Here is a 26,218-nt window from a genome sequence, read left to right as displayed (position 1 = left end):
TTGTCACTTGCCTCTGGATCCTCTCTGCCACTTCTTTATCCACACAGAAACGATGTCATGAGATCTCTGCACAATAGTCCAGATGTGGCCTTATAAAGGGAAACAGTAACTTCCGTATTCCTGTTTTTTCAGTTTGTTTTCAAAAAATGCATAATGTGATGTACTGCTTCAGCCTCCTTTGCAGTATGTCTGCTAATACCTGGCCTTCTCATCATTTTCTCACATTTCAGTTGCATTAGTACAGTACTCTGCTTGCAGTCTCTCCCAGAGTGCATCATATTACATATGACCACATTAAACTGGTAGCTGTTTTACTTTGCACATACTGGCAGTCAATTTAAGTTATCCTTCAGGATCCCTACATCACCTTCATTAACTGTTACTCTTCCCAGTTTTGGATCAATCACAAACAACTGAATATTTTTGCCAAATCATTTCCTATATCATTAATGTACAAAATAAACAACAGAGAGCCAAGACCCGAGCCTATTGTACACCACTGCAGGTAACTTGTAGGTCACCTGCAGGCAATATTCCCCTTATTCCCCATATTAAGAGAGACCTCCAGTGAGTTAGGGACTCATCGAGGGAGGCCACATACTACACACACCAGCTATAATACTTTATTATTATTATTATTGTTCCAGGCAACTCCAAGGAGTCGACAGACTCATCGAGGGAGGCCCTAACAGAAGAACTATTCTTCATTCACACAGTATCTATCATACCTTGCCTTAAACTCATTCACGCTCGTAGCACCCACAACAGACTCTGGAAGCTTATTCCACTCATTCACTACTCTCCAAGTAAAAAACCTAGCTCTAACATGTTTTGTCCATTTAAGTTGGCAATATATGTAAAGATCAAGAGAATTTTGTATGTGTTACAGGTTTGACTTCGGGACATTGGCAGGTTTTTTTGTTGTTAATGCAGCGGTATGTGTGACGGTGTATCTATAGTGGTGCGGGATGCATTATTCTCGGTTTGTGTATTATTAACATCTGTGTTTTGGTGCCGTTGATTACAATTGTGTTTTGATAAAAGTATGTTGTGATTTCAATTAGGTCTTTGTCAACCACGCTCTTGCCCAGCTTCCATTCATGGCCCCTAGTCTTCCCACCACCAGTCATATTTTCAAAAATATCTTCTGGATCAATCTTATAGAAACCCTTCAGTAATTTGAATGTTTCAATCATATCACCCCTCCTTCGCCTATTGTCCAATCTCTGCAACCCACAAATCTTAAACATTCTCATAAGGTTCATTCCACAGATCTGCTATCATCTTGGTCACTCGTCTCTGGATCCTCTCCACTTCCTCCCCATCACAAAGAAACCCTGGTGTCCATAACTGGGCACAGTAATCCAGATGGGGTCTTATCAAGGCACGATACAGAGGAACAACGACTTGTTTGTCTCTGCATGTTAAAGTATTTTTCAGAAGCCAAGTGATTTGGTGAGCTGTTTTAGTCACTTTTGCAATGTGCCCCCTAAACTTCAATTCCCTATCTACCAACACTCCCAAATCCCTGGCCTCATCAATCTCCTGGAGTACGGTTCCACCAATGCAATATACTGCTGCTATTCTTTTCACCCCAAAGTGCATAACTTTACACTTTGGCACATTAAATTGACATCCATTTTTCCTAGCCCAGTCCTCCAAACTATCCAAATCATTCTGTAAAATTTTGACATCCTGTGCACTCATAATTGCTCTACCCAACTTTGCATCATCAGCAAACAAGTGAACACTTCCTCTCAAATCCTTTCCCTATATCATTAATGAACAAATTGAAAAGCAGTGGTCCAAGAACAGAGCTCTGTGGCACTCCACTAGTCACAAGCCGTCTTTTAGACTCCACTCCTGAATAAACCACTCTCTGGTATCTCTCCTTCAACCACCCTCCTATCCATCTCACCACCCCTATATCTATCCCCATCTGCTCCAGTTTACTGATTAGGGTTCTATGTGGTATCCTATCAAAAGCCTTGGCAAGGTCCAGTAGTATTACTGTAAACCCATTACCCCTATCCAGTTCAGCCGTCACTGTGTTATGAAACGTGAGCAAGTTGATGCATGATCTACCCTTCACAAAACCATGTTGTCCCCCATACAATATCCCATTTTCATCTATCCAATCCTGTATTCTTTCTTGACTAATTTCTCTAAGACCTTGACAATGATTCCTGATATGCTAATCGGTCGGTAATTTACAACAGCAGTCTTGGAACCACCTTTATGCAGTGGAACTATTTTCCCCTCCTTCCACCCGCTCGGGACTAACCTAGACCCGAGACTCAAATTAAACAAAATGGTCAAGGGTACTGACAATTCTTTAGCTGTTTCTCGTACTACACGAACTGGTATACCATCCAATCCCACAGATGTATTGACATTGAGGTTATGCAATAGACTACTCACCTCCACTTCATTCACCACAATTCCCGTATAATCTACTGGTACATTCGTTTCTGCAATGTCACCACCTGGATGATATATTCTTGCAAAGTGCTCACTCAGTAACTCAACTATATCAACTGATTCAGTTACCTCCCTACCATCGGCATTCTTTAAAATCATTCTGCCATGTACATTTTTCCTTTTACGTGTTACATATCTAAAAAACTGTTTAGGATTCTCTTTAGCCTGCATGGCCAATGTTCTTTCGTAATCCTTTTTTGCTTTTCTTACCACACTTGTTACCCTTCTGGCCTGTGCTTTATACTGTTCGTGTGCCTGCCGGTCACCTTTCTCCTTAAATTCCCTCCATAGTTGTTTCTTTTTTTGCAGCTCAAGCTTAATGGTGTTATTCATCCATTTAACCCCTAGTTGATTTATTATTCGGACTCTAGGTATGCAGTCAGCCATTGCTTCATGCAAACACTTCTTAACTACCTCCCATGCACTATCGACTTCTAGTCCTTGCAGTTGTACATGCCATGGCACTGAACCAATCAAAATCCTAAGCTTGTCATACTTTCCAGCCCGATAATTCCACATGTACCCTGTCTTAATTGAAAATTCTACACCTTTAGTCACCTCCCAAGTCAAGACCCTATGATCACTCTCACCGATTGGTGGCAATATTTGTTACAGCCAAATCCTCAGATGTAATTACTAGGTCAAGCACTCTCTGACCCCTAGTATTTTCCATTACATGCTGTTGCAGATAGTTATCCCTTAATAACCGCATAAAATCCAATTCCTTCCTCCCGTGTGTCCTCTCCTCACTCCAATCAATGCGACCATAGTTGAAATCTCCCATAATAATCACCCTCCTTCCACTCATTTCTTCTATTTGCTTGTGCATACTGTCACCACCATCTTTTCCATCACCTGGTCTATAACAGCACCCAATTGTATATTTAGTTCTGCTAGCCACAATCTCACACCAAATGGCCTCAAATGTGCTCTTTTCTCTATCCTGCAATTCAACTTCTAATCTCCTTGGCTGCAACTCATCAGCTATCATCAACAATACTCCTCCCCCCATTTTATTCTCCCTGTCATTCCTGAACACACTATACCCATCACATTCAATCCCACTAGCTATATCATCTACAGTCAGCCATGTTTCACTAATACCAATAACCTGTGGTCTGGAAGTGCCAACCGTGGCCAAAAACTCTTCCTTCTTGTTCCTAATACTCCTAGCATTAGTGTACATGAATTTAAGACCCCCATTAGCACCAACCCTGCCTTGATGCCTTACATTAACTATCTCACTCTGATTTGTTGTCCTTATTTGCTCGGGCATATTATATTCATTCTTACATTCAACTGCCTCCCTAAGGACTGTATATCTACTCCCCCCCCTAATAAATCTAGTTTCCCTGAATTTGCACATCCACCACATTCAGCAACACTTTCTCAAGTCTTCTTACACCATAACCATTCAAATGCAAGCCATCCATCTTATATAGATCCTTTCGCCCATCGAACTCACTCCACATGTCCACAAATTCCACACCACTCGTCATACATAACCCACGCATAAAGTCATTCGCAATTATGGCCCTCCTTTTAAAAATTTTACTGTCATACCGTGGCAAAAGACTAATCATTCTAACTCTCTCACTCTTTTCTTTTGCTACCTCAAACAATTCATTCAGGTCTTCTATCATTTCCATTTTGTCTCCTTTCAAATCATTCGTAACTGCCACAACAATCATTTCTTTCACCCTTTCCTTTTGCTCTCTAATAGACTCAGTTACATCCTTTTTGGTCGCACCAGGTTGGTACGATTTTGTCAAATCCTCTACTATCACACTTCGTACTAACAAGTCTCCATACAGCACTCTATCCTTCATTTTGTTCATGTTCACACTCATACATCTATTTTTCCTGTCATACTTTTTATTATTGGCTGGTTCATTCAGTCGACTTTTGCTCATATGCTCTAGCTGCTGTTTTGCCCTTTGTATCGCACCATTCAACAACGCGATCTCACTCATTGCGTCTATCTCATCTTTTTTATTCTCAGTAAAACCATTAATACTATCATTCATACTTTCTACATTCACACTCTCACAATTCTCTGGTACAACCTCACCGTTTCTTGTCATATCCCTATTTTCTTCATTCTGAAGTTTGACAAAAATATCACACTCACGATCCGAAATACTCTTCAATTTCTCATTCTCCCTACATTTTCCACACACATTCACTCCTTTATTATCATCTAACCACACTCCGACCATACTCCGCAAAGTGTACATTTTACAGCTAGTACTGGAGCCATACTTACTTGCAGTGTATTTTATCAAATTATAAATTATAACACACCAAAAACACACAAAAAGATGCACTAAGAGACGCAAGGCAAACAAAACTATGCAATATTAAATAAATTTATCAACGATAACTGAAAATAATACTTATCTTATCCGGAGCTTTCACGAACACTACACACTATGAATCCCTCTAGCGGCGACAGCCCCAATAAAGTATGTTATAAAGACACACAAAACACTCTAAAAACACGAAAATCGTTCTAATATACTATAAAACCAATTTTCTAAGGGAAAACACACAAAAAACACCAAAAATCACCAATTTTACACGAGCGCTAAATTACACCGACCACTCACCATATAACCTTGAGCCCAAGTCCCAAGTACTTATTCTTCAATTCATTCACACTGCTTGTTCACAACATCCAATGTCAATCCTTTCCAATCACGCACCACACTATGAGAGAAAAATCTAGCCCTCACCCCATTTTTAGCGACATTCATTCTCAGCTTCCAAGAATAAACCCCGAAGAAATTGGCAGTTCTTCTTGATCCTTTTGTTAAGGCCAGCCCATCCTTTCTTCTCCTCCATGCGCTCTTTTTTCTTTGTCTTGTTGGGCAGCAGAAACTTCTCTGAAACTAGCACACCTCTTTGATACTAGCTTTGAAGGTGTTCATGCGCAGAACTTACAAACAACTTTCTCACGCATTTAATCGTAAACAACTTTCTTGTGCTCTTATACATAGCTATTATACATTATAAAAAGTTCCGATGGCAAGGCATTGCTTTTGTTTTTGACATTCTAGAAACTTTAGTTAAAACGGTAAATACAATTAATTCCCATAGGGTTATTTACATTAAATATTTAGCAAAAATTACATAGAGACAAACAAAGTTATTTTTGTAACAGTTCTCATGAGGCTTGACCTCTGTAAAAATCGATGTAAAGCGCTTTGGTATTTTTAAGCTACATCGAGTTTTACACAGTCACCATACCAAATAACATCCTTCTTTTTACTAACAACAACTTCACTTACCTGATTTCTGTTACTTCATGACTTACCTGTTTCCATGCTTTGTTGTTTCTTATTTTGCTGCTTAATTTTCTTTTCCTCCCTATGTTCATTTAAATGCTTTTTGATATTTTGTAATTCCTGTGTTGTCTCTCTGATGATCTGCTTAAATTTTTCTATTTTTGATGTTAATTCATTTTCAATAACCTTTTTATCTCTAATAACCTTGTTAGCAGGGCTAGCCTTCTTGTTCTCACCTGCGCTGCTCTTCTTAGCATTACGTTTCTTGTGCATTTTTGGTGCCATTTTTAACTTATACTTATTGAAATTGCTTAATAAAGATATGTTATAAAACACTAAAATCTACACTAATATACTACAAAACTAATTTTCTAAGGGAAAAACACTGTAAAATTGACAAGTTCACCAGTTTTACACAAGCTCTCAATTCACCGACCAACCACAATGTATCCTTGAACCAAGGTGTAATGAAGATGATTTCATTTGATTACCATATTTAAAGATTTTAATCATAATAATAATAAAATAAAGACTAATGTTTCTAGTAGCGTGAAATCATAAATTCAAATAGAACAATCATTTTGATGTTTCTACGGGCATTGAGTGAAGAGCATGTTTAATATTTCTGTCACTTTATAATACATGATGCAAATTTATATACATAATGCAACTTCTGAAGTCATTAGTTCAGTTTAAAACCAAAACTGTTAATAAAGCTGTTTTGTATGAAGATTAAAAGGATGTTTTTTACTCTGGGAGAAGATGGCATTATAGCCTTAACTTCTGGGTGCAATACAGAGACAGTAATGTTTTTTCTCCTGAGAACTTTCATCCCACAACACAGGCAAACTTACCAGAAGAGCACGTGCAGTTTATAGACCAGGGGCAGCTTGTGCATAGGCACTGCAGAACTGCAGCACCCCCAATTTTTCTCGATGTATAAATATATTTATTAATTTATTTATATTTGCTTGTAATATTTAATTTTATCATCAACAATCCTATACAATTCTCTTATTTTGAATAAAAAATAATAAAAATCCATCTTGTAGCACTTAGGAGGGCGAAGGACACCAGCAGCACCGTGTTTACCACAGTGTCATATTGCTAGTATTTGCTACGCGTGCAAGCATATGCGTGTCATAGTGAGATGTGAGCTATTAGCGTAATGCGGTACTGTCTGTCATGCAGTTCCACTGTTGTTTATATGCAGTTTGTGCCAGTAGTAGAGTGTTCGTAGTGCTTATCTTGTTTACTCCGCTCTTTAAATATTTCATCATCATCATCATCATCATCATCAAATTCCTGCCATGTACCCTCAAGGGGTGTACAGGATATGACAGTACTACATGAAAAAATTACATCATTACTAACTTCCTATCTACAATTTTCCTCCAAATCAGTCTGTTACTTGTCAAGACTCCAACATTATCAGATCTTATATTTCTATCGTCTAAGGCACTTTGTACCGTATCAATCCACCTATATCTTGGTCTTCCTCTGGGTCGTTTTCCTGCCAACCTGGCAAAGAACACTTGTTTCGCTAATCTTTCCTCTCCCATTCTATTTAAGTGACCATACCATCTGAGATTAGCTCTGCTAACGCATTCCTGGATGCTGACAATGTCAAGTTCTTTCCTAATATCCTCATTTTTAATATGATATTGCCATTGATGCCATCTGTTCACGCCTCTAATCTTTCTCAGGACTCTCATATCTGCGGTCTCTAGTCTTTGGTCAAGTGTTTTACTTCTGACCCAGCTCTCAGATCCATAAGTTAAAATTGGTTTGAACACAGTCTTGTATACAGCTAATTTAGTGTTCCGACTAATTTCTTTCTTATTCCATATGAATTTATTCAATTGACTTCCCACCATACCAGCTTTGCTGATTCTGTTGTCTATTTCTATATTTAGTTTACCATCTTCAGTAAAAATTGTGCCTAAGTAGCTGAAATGTTTTACTTGTTCCACAGGTTCTCCATTCACAACACAGTTGACATTTTCAATGATTCTGCCTATTTTCATTGTCTTTGTCTTTTTATTGCTGACCTTCATACCATATCTATTACAACAGCTATTCAATTTAGTCAGAGAATCTTGCAGACTTGTAGCGGATTTATTTAGAAGTATGACATCATCCGCATAAAGCAAAGAGCTGACATTAACATCTCCAATTTTGATATCAGGTTTAATACCACATTCCTTCATAATGTGATCCATATAGATAATGAATAACAGAGGGGATAATGTACATCCTTGTCTCACACCAGATTTAACATTAAACCATCTTCCTGTACTTCCTTCAATTCTCACTGCTGACTTACAACTCAAATAAAGACTAAGTATTGCTTGATATATTGCCCCATTGACACCATATAACTGCAATGTATTGAATAGCTTCTCTCTCTTGGCACCTTGTCATATGCCTTTTCCAAATCGACAAAACTTAAATACAGATCTTTGTTATATTCCCATGCTTTCTCGACTATTTGTCGTAAAGTGAAGATCTGATCCTGACAGCCTCTATTTGGCCTGAATCCAGCTTGTTCTTCACCAAGCTTTTCTTCCACAATTCTTCTCAACCGTTTCTCAAGTATACTTGCATAGATCTTGCCAGGAACACTCAGTAGGGAAATACCTCTGTAATTCTCACATGCAGTTTTATTTCCCTTTTTATATATGGGTACTATGAGAGCTCTACTCCAATCATCGGGAATTCGTCCCTCTGTCCAGGCTTTCTGAACTATGCAGTGCAGCCACTGTAAGACTCTTATACCACCATACTTCAGCATTTCTGGTCGAATATCATCTACTCCTGCTGCCTTTCCACATTTCAAGCCTTTGATGGCTTTTTCTACTTCAAGTATGGATATGTATTCCTGACTGCATGCCTGGTCAGTGTTTTTTATCACTGTGCTGTCATCACTGCTTGTTTCATTTAGCAGTTTTTCAAAGTAATTACTCTATACTTCAAGGATATCTTTTTCTCCTGTTTTCATTTCACCTTTATCATCTCTAATTCCTTTTACAGCACTCTTTCCTCCATTCCTAAGCTTCTTCAACAACCTCCAGAATATTTTGCCACCTTCTTGATATTTATTTTCTATATTCTTGCCAAAGTCCTCCCATGACTTTTGTTTAGCTAGTTTTACACACTGTTTAGCTTTCTTACATTTGTCTCTGTATTCTGTAAGAGTAAAAGCTGACTTATTTGCCAGGAACTTTTGATATGCTTTCTTCTTTTCCTTCACTGCCTCTTTAACTTCCTGTGTCCACCAGGGAGTTCTGATTTTTTTTTATCCTTGCAGACAATCTCACCACATGCCTCTCTGGCAGAATCAATCAATGTTTTCTTCAGAGTTTGCCACTGAATCTCCAAGGTTTGATTCCTGTTCTCAAACTCTTTCATTTTCTTTTCAATAATATTTCTGTATTTTAGTCTACAGTTTACATCTGAGAGCTGCTCAACTTTTATTCGCTTTAAAACTTTCTTACATGTTATTCTTTTCAATATGAAATTCAATTTTATCCTGCTCAAGACTAAATAGTGATCACTTCCAATTTCAAATCCTCTGTACACTCTGGTGTCCTGCACCAGGGAGAAAACATCACTATCAACAATAACATAGTCAATGAGACTTTTCTTATTCCTAGCCTCTTCTCTCCATGTGAATTTGTGTACATTTTTATGTTGGAACATGGTGTTAGTAATAACCAGTCCATGTCCTGAGCAGAAATCCAACAGATATTTGCCATTATTATTAGCTTTGCTCTTTTCTCCAAATTTTCCCAAAATATTTTTGTATGTCTCACAATCATTTCCTACTCTACTATTTAGATCCCCAACAAGGACCAACTTTTCCTTTTTCATTGTGTCAGTTGCTTTTTCTAAAGCCTCAAAAAATTCCTCTACTTCTACCTTAGTAGAACCTTCTGTGGGACCATAGGCACAAATAAGTCTCATTGTCCAGTTCCCCATTCTCATATTTGCCCACATTACTCTACTTGAGACTGACTGTCATTCAAGAAGATTAGCCTCGTATTTTGTGTTGAATACTATGGCTACTCCTTCTTTTCCTTGATTGTTATTGCCTGAATATAACATTTTGTATTTATTGCTCAGAAAGATCTCACCAGTTTTGGTCTTTTTTGTTTCAGTCACCCCTATTATGTCGATCTGGTGTTTATCTAATTCCTCAGCTAGCTCCATTTCTTTGCCATTCAGGCTTCTTACGTTGATAGTACCGATCTTTAACTCTGGTGATGTTGAGTTGGGGTTTGTTTTCAGATTTGTTCCAGTAGCTGACTTTTTGCTGTTCGCTCTGGTTCCCTGGCGAAAACAATGGGGGCCTTGTTTAACCGAGCAATGCCCCAGCCGGCATGAAATTTTGTCATGTTGTACCACCATCATTTTTTATTTTGGTTTAACCAATAAGAATACAATTTGGTCGGCTAAATCCCAAATTGCCAGCCCATCCTCGTTCGTTCAGTATCAAAGTAGATACCCAACAGGGTGCACCACGAGAAGGTGAGGATTGGACATTAGGTCAGAAGCCCTGGTCGGTTCTCTGCATTCCTTTAAAGGCTATGTGGAGGTCTCCTCTCAGTTATACAGCTTTGACCCTTAAGCACCCCTTTAAATATTTGGACATTACAATTAAAGACATAACATTTGTTATAGTTTTTATTTTAGAACATTATTGGGATTATGATAATGGATTTTATTTTTAAGTAATTTTGAATTATATTAAACTGTATAATTTTATTGATAATAAACAATATATTTTATTTTTAAATAATTTTGAATTATACCAAACTGTATAATTTCATCAATATTTTTTATAAATAAACAATATTTTTTCATGTTTAATTTTTTAAAAATTTTTACCATCATTTTGATATTTTATCCAAACACATATACACTTACACACTGTAAGTATGTATGTATGTATGTATATTTTGAAAGTTGCAGCACCCCCACGATTTCACGCCACGAGCTGCCACTGTTATAGACATAATACACAACCCATGCAGTCTTACCTTCTTCCTCTGTAACTCCAAATAGCTCCTGAGTATGTCCCAGGACAAGTGGAAAGTTGTTGATGAGGTGTAGTTTAAGTTCAACATTTAGGTATATATACAGTATATACCTAAATGTTGAAATACATAGGACATAATATAGACTAAAACGAATATTTCTTAAAAAAAACAAACTTGACATACATCCATATAAAATAAACGAGGTAAATAATATGTACATAAGCTTCAACACTATCCCATTTATACCAATCCAGTAATAAACAATGCTATTTTTGATAAAGACTTCAATCTGCTCCTTATAATTCATTTTTTTGAACTGTTGATTTGATGATTTTTAGTTGTACTGAATTCTTGGTTTTCAATGAATTACCCTTTGATAAATTGAGGTTTCAATTTGATTTTCGATTGTTGTCTTTTTTTTTTTTTATTTTTTTATTTTTAGGATCTGCCTTTTGATGAACTGCATTTTTGTTTTGATTCACTATTGTTTCATGAATTGTTTTTCGATTAGTCATTTATTTGATTAATCATGTTTTCAATAAAATCTTTCAGTAAATTGTTTTTGGTGAATTTTCTACATACCTAAGTGAAAATCACCAGCTTCACATCCATTTCCTTCAGTTTATGCAGCAGAGTTCTGTGTGTGTAATCCTGTCAGATGCCTTTGCAAAGTCCAGCAATATCACTGAGTAGCCATTTCTTTTTTCGACTCCATTGCCACTTGATTATAAGAAGCAAGCAAATTACTAAGACAAGGCATATCTTTCACAAAGCTATGTCTCTTCCCCCCTTATAAAGTATCATATTCCTGAGACTGATTGTCCTATAATTGCTACATCTGTCTTGGAGTCTCCTTTATGCAGTCCCACTGCATAAAGGAGACTTTTGCCCTCTTTCAATTCATTAGCACCTTCCAAGAACTGAGGCTTAAATTTAAGCATCATGGACAGAGGAGATGCTAATTTCTTTGCACATTCTCTAATTTCTCGATTACACAGGCTGATATGATATGTAATCATATGGCTAGTTAGAGTAATTATTTTACTTAAAATTTTCAAAATAACACTTGACATTTTCCCCTTGTATCGAGGTCATCAGAAAAACATACATATGCACTGGACACAAGCTACATGACACTACACAAAAGTAAAATAAATCTAAGTGCTTTATCATTTTACCCTATCCTAATCTCTGATATGAAAAAAAAAGAAAGAACAATAATAATAAATAAAAATTAATTAATTAACAAAATAAAATATTTCTACACATAATCTCATCTCATCTTCTTTATACCCTCTTTTACCTTGTGGTGTCGAGGGTTTATTAATCATCAGAACTCAAACCGTTCACAGGATAAGGTAGTCAGCCCTATGCCCCGGTGTAGCCTATGTCCTGTAGTGTTGAGTTCTCAAGGCCGGTTTGCCTTCTTTGCGGGATGAAAAACCCCAGGTTAAACTGGGGGGGGAAACCCTACTGATGATAAAAAATATAAAAATAAATAAAAAGTTTTATATTGGAACTACATTAAACACATCTCTACAGTCCTCTTATATTAAGGTTTTCTTGTGTTGGGGTTCAGTTCTGCCATCATGTTCTAAATGCCATATAGTATGCAGATGAGGTCTCCAAATTCTTGGGATTACTTATCCATCATTTTTGTTGAAATTCAGATGATGTTTTAGCATTTCATAAACTTCCTTGAACTTTTTCAAATCAAGTTTTGGCAGTGTAGGGACTTAGTGACTTTCCAGTTGATTCTGTGACATGTTTGAAGTGCATGGTCTGACAGGCATGTTTTATTATAGTGGAGAATTTAATGTGGCATTTGTGTTTGTCTTATCTTTTTAGAATGGTGCACCCTGTAGGTTGCAGATGCATGGAATTTTGAAAACTCCTGGGAAGGCAGGGTAGGCAATGGGATCTTTGGATGAACAGAATATACTTTTTAATTTTGCAGGAGGTTCGAAGGTTGCCTTAATGTTGTATTTATGTGGTGTTCTATCTATTTGTCACCAATATTCCTGTAATATATGGTATAGTTATGGCATTCTTGATTTTAATGGTATTATTGTGCAGGATCTTGTGAACTGTTTTGTTGTAGCCATTTTTTTTATAAACATTTGCTAATAATTTCATATTCCTCCTTCAGCACCTGCTCATTGGGGCAAATTGTTAGGCTCACTGTTTGAGGGTGCCGATAACCCCTAGTTTTTGTGATGAATGGTGGTATGAATTTTTGTGTATGTATTGACATGTGTGTATTGGTTTGCAGTAGACCATGAATGAAAGACATCCTGAGGCAAGACATGTAATAAGTGGGTCTTGAAAGGCAAAAAAATTATTGTTTTCAAGACTCGATGGTAAATTGGATATGTTTGTGTTGTTTATTCAAGTGACTTAGGAAAGTATTTAATGTTTTGCGGCCATGAGTCCAAATGGCAAAAATTTCAACATATCTGAGCCAGACTTTGTGCTTTAGGCTTGCTGAACCTAGAGCTTCTTGCTCGAGGTCTTCCATGTAAAAGTTAACTATAGGGAGGGAAGTGGTGAGTCCGTGGCTGTACTTCTTTTTGCAGGTAGAAATTATTTTGCCACACAAAATACCCAGAGCAAAGTATGTGGCAGGTGGGATACTTTGGTGTCAAACCAAAAACTCGAGTGAGTGAATTCTTCATCCTCAGATGTTTCAGGGGTCCTAATGATATCCCAACTAAGTACTGATAACATGGTAACAGAATTAAGAAACAAAAGATATATGATAATAGTATAAATGAACCAGTATTTCTGATCATCCATGCAACAGGTGAAAAGGCAATAGGGAAAATGTTACCATTCTTTATTCAAAAGGGTTAAGAAGGACTGACAGGATATCCCAAAACTGTTAAGAAATTACGTTTTGGTGATATCCTTGTGGAAACATCATGCCTACAACATTCCGAGAAACTGCTGAGAACAACATCAGCGGGTGGAATACCAGTCACAGTAACACCTCATAAAACACAATTCTTTTAGAGGAGTGATATTGGAATATGATTTCCATGATGTTTCTGATGAGGAGATATGTTGAGAGCTTGAAGAAGATCAGGGAGTGACAGGTGTGAGGCACATCCTGATACGTAGGGATGGTCATCTGGTTGTAACCACGAACATCATCCTTACTTTTGATACACCTAAGTCTTAATATCTGTAAAAGCAGGGTATCTCAACATGTTAGATCATACTTCATCCCTAATATGCTGTAAATATCAGAAATATAGGCATGTCAAACTGCTTGTCATGGCTCTCCCACCTGTGCCTGATGTAGTAGCAAAGAGCATGATAACAAATCTTGCTCTGCAAAAAAAGTAAATACGAGTATGTAAACTCTCAGGGGATCGTCCATTTCACTCCAATGTATATCATTGGAGTAAATTAAAACAGAACAAAATGTATCATATCAGGATGTAAAAAGGAAGTTAACCACCACTACACCTGTTCTGAGATCCTCTTATGCTGAAAACATGGCAGCTACAAAAATGTAAACAGCATTTCAAACACGTGTGTCTATTCCACCATCTGATAATTTCATCATGCCTGAACTTTATGATCGTGAATGCATCTCTGTTGAATGCATCAATGGCATGACCTATGGTATTACTCCAAGAGACAACTCAAAAAAATGGTTCCATTTGATAAGAACGCATTTGTCAAAAAATTATGCCAGAATATTGATATCAAGATTTTGCTGCAGAAACAGAAACTTTTCTCTTTCTGTCTATAGGAACCATACTTTAGACCCAGTGAGGACCCTACCTTAAGGATTTCACTGTTGTATGCAAGGACAGAACTGGAGGTGATCCTGCTCATGGAGGAGTAGCTATCCTAGTGGGCAGTCATACTCCTTTCATTCATGTCTAGCTTAATACTGCTCAGGAAGCAGTAGTGGGTTAAATAAAATCTATCTCGATAACCTAATCTTGAAACTGCCTGAACCCATACTTCTTATGCGTGACTTTAATGGCCACAATACTCTGTGGAGTAGTGCCAATGCAAATAGACAAGGTCAAATTGTATGGAATAAAATCCGGAAAACGAAACGTTGATATAGAACACACCATTTGTCTACGTACACCATAATGGATGTGCTGTTCTGATCGCAAAACTATTGCAGACTTTTGGGCTTTAGGAAAAAATTTTTCCAGAATCACAGCAACAGCTTCATATCCTCCTGAATTTTTAATGTTGAAAGAGCAGCAAGAGAAACAATGGTTAAATTTTTCTACCATTGGGCTTGAGCCATACAATCAATCATTTGTTAAGGAGGAACTAAAAAAAGAGCTCTTTTACTGTCTTACCATAGTGTAGTAGGTCTGATGACATCCATTATGAAATGATTAAAACATCTACCATCATCTCCTGTGGATCTCCTTCTCTTAATATAGAACAAAATGCTTGCAGAGAAAGAGTTTATGGATTCTTGGCATAAGTTAGGAAAAACCAGGAAAGGATCCAACACAAGCAAATGATTATTGACCTATTGCTCTGACCAGCTGTCTTTGTAAGATATTAGAGAAAATGGCTAATGCCAAACTTCTCTGGTATTTAGAAAACAACAGTCTTCTCTGCAATACATAATGTGGCTTTTCATGGACATTCTTCAACTTTAGACCATTTGGTCAGTTTAGAAATTCATATAAGAGATGCATTCTGGAAGCAAGATCAGCTGATTTCAGTTTTCTTTGACATGGAAATAGCTTATGACACAGCCTGGAGATATGGCATATTAAAAGACCTCTATAACTTAGGTCTCAGGGGACACCTTCCTGTATTTATTAAAAACTTTCTGTCTGAATGAATTTTCTAAGTCAGAGTGGGAAGTCTGCTATCTTGGCCAAATCATCAAGAACGAGATGTTTCACAAGGCTCTGTCTTAAGTGTGATACTTTTTACTATCAAAGTTAACTCAATCACTGAACATCTTCCTCCCACTTTATACAACACTTTATTATATGTTGCTGATTTCACAATTTACTATATGGGTGGTCTGAAAAGTTCTGGACCTAACAATGAAAAAACAAATTTATAATTTCAAAATTATATTTATTTTTCAACATAATCTCCCCTAAAGCTAATACATTTATTCCAACAATGTTTCAGTGCCATTATCTTGTCTTTGTAGTGGTTATCAGTAAGATCTGCAAAATACCCCTCTACATCTGCAATCACCTCTTGATTCGAAGAAAAACGCTGACAAGCGAGGAAGAGTTTTAGTTTTGGAAAGAGATAGAAGTCAGAGAGAGCCAAACCTGGGGAACAGGGTGGATGTTCCAACAAATCATAGTGCAGATCCCTTAATTTTCCCATTACCAAAACACCTTTGTGGGAAGGTGCATTGTCCTGATGAAAGATGATTTTTTTCTTCTGCAAACTGGGTCTTTTCTGACAAAGTTTTTTATCTAGTCTGGATAAAAGATAGGAATAATATTCCCTGGTTATTGTTTTACCCTTTTCAAGATAATTAATAAACAAAATGCCTTTAGCATTCCAAAACACTGATGCCATGACCTTTCCTGCTGATGGAACCGACTTTGTCTTCTTTGGTGCTGAATAACCAGCTTCTGCCACTGTTCTGACTGCTGTTTGCATTCTGATGTGTAATGGTGAATCCAGTTCTCATCCATAGTAATAAATCGATGCACAAAATCAGTTTTATTCTTGTTAAAACACTCCAAGCACTGTTCAGAGATTTTCATGCAAGTGTGTTTTTGATCTGCTGTGAGCAAGAGTGGCACCGATCTTGTGCAAAGCTTTTTCATTTGCAATTCTTCAATGTAAACTATATCCTACATGTTCTTTTGAAATGCCTATAGTCTCAGCAATTTCATGCACTTTGACTCGCCGGTCATTCAATACCATATCGTGCACTTGATCAATGATTTCTGGTGTTGTTACACTTTTTGGACGTCCTTCACGTGCATCATCATCAAGGCTGGTATGGCAACATTTAAACTCGGCAGTCCATTTCTTAATTTTTGAAAACAAAGGAGAAGAGTGCCCATAAACTTTTATCAACTTCGAATGAATTTCTTTGGCGTTTAAACCTTCTTTTATGAAGAATTTTATAACTGCACGATATCCATTTCAAGTGATACAGACAACACTTTTGCTTCAGACAGCTGTATAAAACAAACTACTTGATAGAATGACTTGTAATTTCACATGGATGCTAATGACAGATGTACCAACTTAGAAAAAAAAAAAAATCTTGCCGATAGTATTGCCATCTATGGTCGAGGCCGAGAAATTTTCAGACCACCCTCGTATCACTCTTATAACATGAGGGTAATTGAAAGACAACCTCAGCAAGAAATTGATCATGTTTCTCTATGGACACTTAGTAATGAGTCCAGGTTTTCAACAGAAAAAAGTGTTTGTGTATACTTCTATCAAAAATGCACTCTCCACCTGAATTCTGAATGGGAGAAACCATTATTTCACTAGCAAAAGAAGCCAAGTTCTTTGGACTCATCTTTGACACAAAACTTTTATTCCTTGCACCCATCCGTCAACTAAGAGAAAAGTGCAAGAGAGCATCGAATCTTCTTCACACTCTATCCTCTACTGAATGGGGTGCAGATCAGTCTTCATTGCTTCGTTTTTATTGTGCATTTATATGTTCAAAGCTGGATTATGGGCTTCAATTCTATGGTTTTTCAAGGCAGAATAACCTGTTATGGTTGGATCCCATCCATCATCAAGGTGTATGGATAGCTACTGATGCCATTCATACATTGAATACTCGAAGTCTTTATAATGATTCAAATGAAGTGGCTTTATCACTTAGACCAGAACAGTTGTCTCTTAATTATGCTCTAAAGATAAAGTATGTTCCAGGTTATCCTACAACAACAACTAGTCTCTTTTCTCTGCATTGGGAAACTCAATATTACACATTGTCCTTTTGGTATGCATGTTAAAGAGACTAGGCAAGCTGTTGGCATGAATGTTGACAACATTGGCTACACCAAACATAACAGCTTCTCTCCATGGAAGGTTTGAACTCCATCCTACAACCTCTCACTTTGTCAACTACAGAAGTCTCATACTCCATCACCTGTCTACCTGCAGTTGTTTAATGGACACAGAGCAGTCTGACTTTGATCTCTTACCTATCTTTACTGGTGATTCGAGATCAGAGGTATCTGTAGGCTGTACTGTTGTGTTTCCTGATATTACTACTTTCAACCATATTCCACCAGATTGTAGTAGTTATACAGCAGAGTTGTATGCCATTCACCTTGCGCTTATGCACATAAAAGAACACTTCTGCCAAAAATGTGTCATTTATACAGACTCTTATTACAGATTATCTCCTCTCCCCTCTTATGTATAATTATATCCAGTGCCTGTGTGAGGTGTTACACTTGTTGTATAAAATGAAAACCCTTAATTTTGATTTTTGGTTGTGCTGGATTCCCAGCCACATTGGAATTAAGGGGAAAATAAGACTTCATATGCAGCTGCTAGATCAGCTCATACTTTTTCAGCATACTGTTTTTAACAGCACCATCTATAGACTACAAGCATTTTATAAGATCAGAGCTAATTGCCCAATGCCAGTCATCCAGGTAGGAAGCATTTACAAGCAAATTATGTCATTAAGCCTGAAATTAAGCATTGGTATTGTAGTCAACATAGAAAGAGAAGAGAGCAAGTTGTTCTTGCTACACTCCTTATAGGTCACAGTCATCTGACACATTCTTATTTACAGAGGGTTGATGACCTACCTCTGTGTGAAAAATGCAATGCACATCTTACTATTTGTCTTATTCTGGTGGAGTGCCAGCACTTTACATGAAAGAGGAATGAAATTTTTACCTATCTGTCCAAGCCATGCTCATGCAGATGTTATCAGACTCAGACAAATTGCATGATGTGTTTAAATTTTTACAAAGAAATAACTTGTGCAAGCATATTTGACTGTAATTTTATTTACCTATATGTAGTTACTTCATTGCTTAATTTTTATACATACATATATTATTTACTAATTTATCTTTGACTATTTATGTACTGCTGTAGCCGTTGACCTTGTCTATTGCAGTAATTTTATTTATATGTGGATACTGCATTGCTTTACTTAATTTTTGTACATATATATTATTTACTAATTTATCTTTGACTATTTATGTATTGTTGAAACCTTTGACCTTGTGTACTGCTGTGGCATAGCATCACCTTTGCTGCTGCCATGCCAATAAATCAACCAACCAGCAAGCTTCCTTACCATACAGGTGACTCTTCTTGTCTGTGCCTTGCAGTACTAATGGTGAACATCTTTTCTTTATACTCCCTCCAAAATTTTTCCTTATCTATTAGCAGCTATATAAATTCCATTTCCTTCCTTCTCAGTGACCATTCCTCTTTTCAATCTGTGTCCCCATAATAATTATTTGACCTGCTCTCATTGTGTTAATTTGCCAATGCATGTCATCTCTTTCCCTTATACCTCCCTAATTTATAGCTGCAATCAATTATATATTTTAAATTAAAATGCCAAGAAATTATATTCTTGGTTTAATCCTTTATCCAAGTGTAAGAAAACAAAGTTTGTGTATGAAGTAACTTCACATCACTTGCCTCAGTATCCCATATGATAGCACATCTCCTTATGGACAAGTATAATGCTGTGCATTATGGGAAGGGTCACTATGGGAACAGATGGACATTATCTCCGGTTTTGACCTTTATTGATGTCTCATTAGTGGGAACCAAACCCATAGGTGTGGTGCCAAGGTTGAAATAATGCAGAAATCATATCTGCATATACAGTAGCCAAAAGGTGTCACACCTTATTATTAAAATACTCTGGATTAGAGATAGTTGTTGGAAGTTTTTCCACTTGGTTATAGTATAATTAAAGGTGCCAAGAAATTATATTCTTGGTTGCACTATTTTATCCAAGTGTAAGCAAAGTTTGCACCTGAAATATTTTCAGGACTGGGCAGCTCATATATAGAGGCTACCCTTCACATCACTTGCCTTAGTATTCCATAATGCAACGCACATATCCTTACAGATATGTATAATGCTATGGAAACGGACACTATCCAGACCAGTTTTGACCATTATTGAGGTCTCATCAGTGGGAGCCAGACCCACTGATGTGACCTCAATAAAGGTCGAAACTGGTCTGGATAGTGTCCCTTCCCATAATGCATAGCATTATACATATCTGTAAGGATATGTGCATTGCATTATGGGATACTAAGGCAATTGATGTGAAGTCCCCCTTATATATGAGTTGCCCTATTATGAAGTTAATTTATGTGCAAACTTTGTTTGCTTATGCTTGGATAAAGGGTGAAACTAAGAGTATAATTTCTCAGTATCTTTAATTTATATTTATAAAGGATATGCAGGAAGATGGTTTGTAAAATTAAGATTAAGACAAGGATGGACATTATCTCCACTCTTATTCAATATTTATATGGATCTCATTATGAAAGAAAGTGGCATTAAACCTGATATTAGAATTGGACATGTCAAACTTAGCTCTTTGCTTTATGCAGATGATATTGTAGTCCTAAACAGATCCAGTGTAAGTCCCCAGGATTCTCTAACTAAATTGAATTACATCTGCAACAAATTTTGCACAAAAATCATCAATACGAAGAAAATAGGCAGAAACATAGAAACCTTCAGTTGCATTCTCAATGGACAACCTATAGAACAAGTATAATGTTTTAGCTATTTAGACACAGTTTTTAGTGAAGATTGTGAATTAAATTTGTAAATCGACCACAGAATAAGCAATGGTGGGAAGGTAATTGAATAAATTTATATGGAATAAGAAATAATATCAGAGTGCTGATAAGTATTAGACCAATTTGGAGGGAAATTGTTAATTGGAGATTATTAATAATGTGAACTTAATGATGTCATTTTGTTATAGTAGCCTGATCATCTGTTGAGGGTACATATCAGCTATTTCCCCCCCTTTTAATGAGGGTTGGGGGAGCTATTTCTGTTATACTTGCAATGCACTTTAAAACTTCCATATTGCAGAACTGATTAATGGATGGCTTGACCTGTGGATTGAATTCATGATTATTATTTTTTATTTTTAACATCACGCATCTCCATGGAGTCAGATGACTCATCACGGGAGATGCACGCTAATCTTTATACACACAGCATCTCTCATACTGTTCATTAAACTCATTCACTGTTAGGAAAATCAACTGTTCTGACAATCCATTCCACTCATTCCCCACTCTCGAAGCCAAAAATATAGTTTACACACCTTTGCTGTTTTGAATCACTTTCATAAATTTGAATTGGTTCATTATTGTCAAGTTCATCATTTTCTTTTTTCATTTTCCAGGCCCATCACAGTGGGGAAGATTTGGCAGGGACATATGGGAGAAGCTCCTGCTGATTCTTTTATTTTAGGTACTGTAGCTTTGGTCACTCATTTTTGTAGACCAGAAGAGAAAGGGAAGTGCAATGTTCTTTCCCATACTTAGCTGCCTTCATATCAAGTTGTATGAGATCTTCTATATTTTCACTGACTGTTTCTTTTTAAAACAGGGTGAAATGGTGTTCTTTTTTTAAAATTAAAGCCACTGCATTTTAGAGCATTTTTGAAAAATGGCTAAAGCCCATCTAGAGTGACAAAAGTCTTTCATCAGAATGACCATAAACTTTCAACTGGATTTATCAACAACAGCACCTCACTAGTGCTCTGGCACAGAAATCTCTTTGTTGTTTTTCACTTTTTTAGCATTTCTCAATTGACCCAAAATCTTGGCCACATTCCATAAAGGAATGCTCTGAGGCAAGGGACTCATGGTCAATTTCTGTGTGTGTGTGTGTGTGTGTGTGTGTGTGTGTGTTGGTACAAACTAGGAATGAATTTCAAAATGCAACCTGGTTCTTTTGTCTTCAAAAAACAAAAGAGGTCACCTGATCCTGAAGCAGACTTTTTCTTATTGATGACATTAGTGACCCATTTATTGCTTAGATGAAGAGTTGAAAAGAAAAAATTTTTTACATACTCTTCTACAAATTGCTTTTTTCATCTTCCTTTCAGGTTTTTCTACAGTTATTGCTGAGTTTATAAAAGCTGTTTGAAGATTCCAGTTTCCAATAATCAGCAGAGATTTTCTGCAACTTTTTTTCATTAGCATTCTCGTTACATCTATATCTGCATCAATGGTGGCACTCCCCAACTTCTTTTCATAACTTTTCTCTTCCTGTTCATGTACTGTTTCCGTTCATTTCTTGCTCTCTTTGCTCTATCACTCAACTGACCACTCTTCTTACTTCTTTTTACCAACTTGTGCTGCAGGAGTTTCCTTCTTTAAGTTCAGCAATACCAGTTTCTTGCTCAGGCCTGTGAGTTGCAGAATTATTGGAATCTGAAACAAAAAAGAAATAAGTTCTATTATAGGTAGACCTAACATGAGTCTACTGTAGACAGATTCTCGAAATATACTAGCACTAAGCTTACTGTCTGCAAAGGCCAAACACAATGATTTTGATAAAACTTGGAAAAAAAAAACAATAAATATTACTGAAGAAGTAATAACTTTAGTTACTATCTTTATATGACCTCATCAGATTATATTAGTCCATTTGTGGAATCATTTTACATAATAAATACAGTATAAGACATTTCTAACAGGCTTATTTTACTATACAGAGAAACAGAAAATAAAGTAGCTAAAGAGTTGTACTTGCCACCGAGGTTAAGCTCAGAGTTTAACCTCGGAAGTCTAATCTTCTGGATCAGACATCTTGCAAGACTTGTCTCAGTATTAATGAATTAATTACCTAACACTTATAAAAAAATAAATAAAATATAAAAAAAAAGCAGTGATTACATTAAATCACTATAGAATCACCAAGAAACAACCCTAAAAACACAAAGTGCTGCAGACTATTCTACCCTCGTTTGAATGCCAAGGAATACAAATGCAGCATACCCTTTAGCCTCCACGCACAGGAGCTATTTCTTGAATGGTTTTTCTATGCTTGGCTAGATGTCGCACCTGTCAGGCCCACAGTTATATATCTCTTAGTCACCAAATTATCTTTTACTTAAATTACCGTTCCTGTAATTAACTCAGTTTTTTTTTCAAAATATTACTTGTTGCCCTTGACTTCTAAGTGCTCATATGTGATCAGATGAATCACTGAAAACAGTGACTATATTAAGAAATGTTTAGGGCATGAAAAGAATAGGAACATAGCAGAAGAGTTGATGAACAACATACGGGAACTTACCAGCATGAAATTACAAATGCTGAAAGCAGAGGCTGAGTGAGATGCAGAGCCTGTTTTCACAAGATCACCAGAAGCTGGAAATGGCCAAGTGATAAGAACACTTGGAAATATTGAGTGGACATTCGTTGGCACTTTACATAGAACCAGTTTGTTGTGTCTACAGATTCCTCGACAAAAAAAAAAAAAAAAACCCCTCCCTTATTACCATTTCTAACTTAGCATCATCAGCAGTTAGCACTGGACAACAAAATTTTACAAAAGTTGTGTCCCCCCAGGTTAATTTAATAATTTCTTATAGATTTCAAGGTGTTCAACACGAATATGACAATGAAAATGCAAAATTGGCTAGGTTTGTGAGAGATTCATAATAGTTTCTTATATAATCGAGTAATATGTACTTATCATATATACTGGTAAATGTCTGCTTCTATGATTGACATTGCTTTGCCTGTTGCTTGTATGGCTGCTCAGGATCATCACTAGCGAGTGTCCAACAGTAGTCAGCCAACATGGAAGTGGGCCACTTTCCCTGGTATCATTGCCAATTTCTTGATGGAAAGTTCACCGTGCTAATCGGTACTCATGCCACAGTTGTTGGAGAAGAAATCCAAGTGGGAATGGAGCAAGTGTATTTTTAAGGACATATTGTAACCAAGTTTGTGATACAGAGACAAGTCCTCAACCAATTCCTTGTAGTTTTCTTCCTTGACATTTCTGAGGAAGTTGACACCAGATGAAATGCCTTCCAATCTTTTTTCTCATCAACAAAGAGCTCTTGGATCCGAAGACCCACAAAAACTACCTCTTTAATATTCACTTCACCAAGGCAAAGGAATTTGTCAGCCAGGTACTTGAGAGCTGATCCATGACTTTTACAAAGTTTTTTACCAATTGAAGCTTGATGTGCCGCAGTAGTAGCTGAATTTTGTGCGTTTCTGCTAGTGCTCGGTGTTACGCATTCTTCTCTCCAACTTTCAGAGATTTCCTCACAGGCCAGTCTCTCTTCACTTAGTACGAAGTCCTTGCTCAGCTGTCCCATTCACACAAAAACAACAGTACTTCGTATATCTCAGCTGCAGACCCATCAACACAGACACTACATTCAAGTCACCACAGAGATGCCAGCCGTACTTGCTATTGAAGACAGTCCAACAGCTGTTTTAGGTTGTCATAGGTTTCTTTCATGTGGACAGCATGTCCAACTGGAACGGATGGAAGCTGATTTCCATTATGCAGCAACACAATTTTGAGACTCAATTTTTACGAGTCTGTGAATAGTTGCCACACATGTGGGTCATGTTTGATTCAAAGGGCTTTCATCATAACAGAACCCAAGGTCATCTTCTTTCAGAAGTAGGTGTGCAAACTGCTTGTGACGAATGCAAAATGAAACCACTTGGACATTTTCCTTGAGAAGATTCCATTGTAGACGTCTTCATTCCAGTAACTCTGCTTTGGCCATGGACAGCTCAGATTGCGAACAAGATTGCTCAGTTCTTGTGTGAGAATGTGTGGCACAAATAACGCACTGTGGCCGACATATGGATCATCATTAGACATTGAAAGCTCAGAAGAACCTGTAATCGGTTTGTCTCCATCCTCATTGTCTTCTGAATCAATGAAAAATTCTTTCAGGAACGGGAAGTCCTTTGCCATGTGGAACTGGTCAGAGAGCAGATGGCATATTTAGGTATGCTCTTGTCCACTTCTTTTCCTCGTGATGCCTCCAAAACAGGTGGTAGCAGCCATTTGCAGGATTGCTTGGCTCCCTCCAAACCATAGGAACAGCAAACAATATCGACACTTTACTGCCTTTCAGCCACTTCTGAAGTTTTGCACAAGTACTGCTGCATATGTGTGGGGCCAGGCCTTGTCCTGGGCCTCGATCTTACATCCGAAATAAAGCTGATACTCCTTCTTTTATTAACAGAGTGATGGCCTTTTTCTAGCTTGCAAATGTAACAAAAGTTATTTGCACTATCAACACAAGTACAATGCATCACTACTGCTGGATTTACTGCAGAGATCATTTGTGTAGTACTTATTGACACAGGAGTAAATGATAGTGTAACCCAGAAAGTTGCACTAACACTTGCTCACCATATGAGAATTCATTTTATACTAATGATTACATCATCTTACAACATTGATGTCATGACTCAATTACATTGCATTTTCCAATAATGCAATGATTGGCTGATGCGTATGTTGCAGTCAGGAGATTGAAATACAGCGTTGCCTAATGATATCTATGTACACAGTGCAGACTGAGTCTCTTTTAACAAGAACCATTCAGCAGATTTTATTGTCACTTTCGTGCTCAGCACATCAAAATTAGTAAAGAATCACTATTTTCATTTCATAGGCAAATTGTATGTTATCCGGTGTAATATCATTAATTTGCAAGTTAAATAATAATGGCTCAGTACAAATATCTCTAGTAATTACTCCACTAATCACTCTCTTTCTCTCAGATTCAACACCTCCATGTTACTCATTGATGCCTATTGTTAGTCACACTCTCATCCATATTCTGACTCACTCACTTCTGAATGTAAAGCCTTTCCAACACCTTAATGGCCATTTTAATTATAATGATTTTCTATAATTTGTTGCTTCTCTCCTAGCTCTATCATTGTATAATGGAATAATTTCCTTCCACCCATTAGGAACTGTGCTCGTACTGTTCCTCAATTTGAACATCCAAATCAAAGCTACTGATAATTCTCTTCAGTACCTTACAGATCTAATTCAATTGCTCTGTTCAGATCCAAGTTTTTATGTGGCTGATGTAAACAAAAGTACATTAATACCGTAGGTGGGCTAAAGATTTTTCTTCTACTTTTTTTTATTACTTATATATTTAGTATTTTTTATTAATTTTTTACATAATTCTTTTCTTTACTGTATTGGCTTGTAGACCATACAGAAAAAACATCCAGTAACAATCCTAGCAAAGCATGAAACAATGATTGTTGTAGAAAGTTTTTTACAACACTTTTACAACTTGGTACAAAATAAATTACGCTTGCCAAGAATGTAAAAGTGATGTAGTTGTGAAGATACTTCATGCACAAACTTTGATTACTTGCTTACTTGTATAATGTATTAAGGCACATGTAATTTATTGGCAAGTAT

General features: G+C 36.9%; 1 protein-coding gene across 1 annotated transcript in view; it reads left to right on the top strand.

Annotated features, from left to right (window-relative positions):
* The window catches only part of LOC150092594 (thimet oligopeptidase-like), a 329,903-nt gene that overhangs the window by 256,085 nt on the left and 47,600 nt on the right, over positions 1-26,218 (top strand). The window lies entirely within an intron of this gene.

Source organism: Typopeltis vanoorti, chromosome 25 (assembly GCF_054136105.1).
Source record: "Typopeltis vanoorti isolate ZY-2024b chromosome 25, IOZ_Tvanoo_1.0, whole genome shotgun sequence".
In the NCBI taxonomy this organism is placed as follows: Eukaryota; Metazoa; Arthropoda; class Arachnida; order Uropygi; family Thelyphonidae; genus Typopeltis; species Typopeltis vanoorti.
Note: the sequence above shows the minus strand (reverse complement) of the source record. Positions and strands in the feature narration are given on the sequence as shown.